Here is a 2843-nt window from a genome sequence, read left to right as displayed (position 1 = left end):
TTGGTCGATGATGAGTACAGAGATGATCACCCTCTTGTCATAAGCATCATCCGGCTTAGGGAACGATGAAGTGAACTCCAACATGGGAGTATATCCATTTTCCTTGGCAAGCTCAATTTTTTTCTTCTTTAATGGTGGCTCCTCTTCGTCATCTTCATCCTTTCCCTTTTTTTCCCTCTATAATCCAAAGAGCAAAGGAGTGGACACCAGGTTTTTTGAGGCAAGAATTGAGAGAGTAGGATAATTCTCAAAGATCGACAATCTCCTTGGTCGAAGATGGGGTGTGCTCAGATGAACTCATCATGGTAGTGTCTTCTAGAGGTTTGGAAGGGGTAGTGGTGATCGCCATGGATTGAGAGATAGAGGATGAAGCTTTTTGCTTTTTGAATCACTCCAAGATTGGGGTTCTTTGTTAGAGAGAGAGAGTGAGAGAGAGAGAGAAAGTCTTGATGGAATCCATTGGAGTTGAGAAGTAGAGAACATGGAAGGTTTTATGGCACGAGAGATTTGAGATCTTTAGATGATTTTTAGGAAGGCAGTGCTTTATCAAGAGATGTTTACTTACCTTATATAATCCACTCAGATCTTCAAACGACCAAATAGGATCCGGCTGTTGGGGATACACTTACCAAGAATTGCTCGTGAGAAAGCCTCAAATCAGATCATTATCTTGGACGAACACCAACTCAGAATATCTTTCAAAAGTAGCCGTTGTCACACAAAAAACACATTAAGCCACTCAAACCATCAATCAAATTGCCTAAAACCATCATAAAATACTCACAAATCAACAATTAATGCTTCTCGGGAATTGCCGTGTCTGTGGAAATCGAGTTGTTCGAGCTCAGAGAACGATGTTCTCTTCCTTTGAGTAATACTTTTCTCAGAACCTTACTTTCAATTTTGGTTCTACAAAACAGGGAACTCATGTGTACCTCTTGTGGTAAGAACAGTGTTCTTATGGTGAAGAAAAGTTCTCAACCATGTTATAAAATCAAAGGACGGTTGTTTTGTCGTCACGAGTTTAATTCCCAATTGTGGACTAATGGGGCTCATAGGGAATCAAGGTCAAGTGATCAAGCTTAGGGACAGTTTTAGTACGCAATTATCATTTCGGCTTATAATATTAGGATAAAAATATGATCACATTGCGACTTTTGGGATAACAAAGAAAGACTTATCCAAGAATTCATAACAATAATCATTTGAGACATGAATTGAACAATGATTTAGGAGGAATATTACATGACATGTGAGGTCATCATAAAGTTCAATCTAGTGTAAATCAAGGGAAAAAAATTAAGAGAACACTTCTTGGCAATCAAGGGAACATGATAATACAAATAGACTTAAGCATGAGGTATCAATCTATGTATCAATCTTAGATCCTCATAGGGTTCCCTACTCAAATTTTTAGTGAATATATCTGTAATTTAACCCTTAGTTTTATAATAATTAAGTATGATGTTCCCTTTCTCAACATCATTCCTAAGAAAGTGGTGCCTAATATCAATATGCTTGGTTCACGGATGATGCACAAGATTCTTAGAAATGTTAATAGCACTAGTATTATCACAAAGAATCTCAATAGATCCAAAATCCATGCAAAAATGTAGTGGCCACGTATTCTGCTCCAGTTGTGTGGAAGGAATGCTATTATGTTTCTTTGGTCCCCAAGAGAAGAAGCATGGTCTAAGGAGGTTCTCTTCATATCCACAAGGAATCCTACATAGTCTGCGTCTATGTAGCCAAGTAGACTCATGGAATAATCCTTAAGATACCATAGGGAGAGAGATTATGTTCCCTTGACGTACCTAAAGATCCTCTTTATCAAGAGAAGATGAGAATTTCCTAGGTCTGATTGGAATCATGCGCAAAGACATACATGGAACACTATGTCTGGTCTGCATACAGTGAGATACATGAGAGACGCTATCATGCCACGATAAAGTTTTTCCTTAACTTTATTTCCTTCAAGGTTTGGACCAAGATGAATTGTTGGAGAGATAGGAGTGTTTATTGGCTTAAAGTTATCCAACTGATACTTCTTCATAATCTCCTTCAAGTACTTTTGTTGGTGAATGGTGTACTTCCTTCTTCACGGATATTTGAATACCCAAGAAGAACGAGGTTTCTCCAATCATACTCATTTGAAACTTATTGATCATAAGCTTCTTACAGCTTTCAACAAGTGTCAGATTTGTTAATCCAAAGATAATGTCATTGACATACACTTGTACCACTAGAAAAATATCATTCTTCTTGTAAAGGAATAGTGTTTTGTCAGTTAGACCCCTCTTGTAGCCATTCTGTAGGAAGAAAATCAGCAAGACATTCATAACATGTTTTAGGAGCTTGCTTGAGTCCATAAAGCGCCTTCTCTACCTTGTAAACGTAATCTGGATTGGACGGATCTTCAAAGCTTGGAGGTTGCTTGACATATACTTCGTCTTTGATTTTGTTGTTAAGGAATGTTCTTTTCATATGCATTTGATAGAGAATGAAACCTTGATTTGAAGCGTAGGAAATTATAAGTCTAATAGCCTCCATACAAGCAACTAGTGAAAAGTCTCATCATAATCTATTCCATCTTGTTGATTATAACCTTGAGCAACCAGTCAAGCCTTGTTTCTTGAGACAGATCCAAAATCATCTAGCTTGTTACAGAACACCCACCGTTGGCCAATAATAGAAAGATCTGGGGAGAAGGAACGAGTCTCCATAGCTTGTTCCTTTTGAATTCTAACAATACTTCTTGCATAGCAATCACCTAGTTTGCATCCTTCAATGCTTCGTTAACGTTCTTTGGTTCCAATAGAAATAAGAAGGTGCTGATGGCATAG

The sequence above is a fragment of the Phyllobates terribilis genome, unplaced genomic scaffold (assembly GCF_046119375.1).
Source record: "Phyllobates terribilis strain yellow unplaced genomic scaffold, ASM4611937v1 Scaffold_5237__1_contigs__length_53184, whole genome shotgun sequence".
In the NCBI taxonomy this organism is placed as follows: domain Eukaryota; kingdom Metazoa; phylum Chordata; class Amphibia; order Anura; family Dendrobatidae; genus Phyllobates; species Phyllobates terribilis.
Note: the sequence above shows the minus strand (reverse complement) of the source record.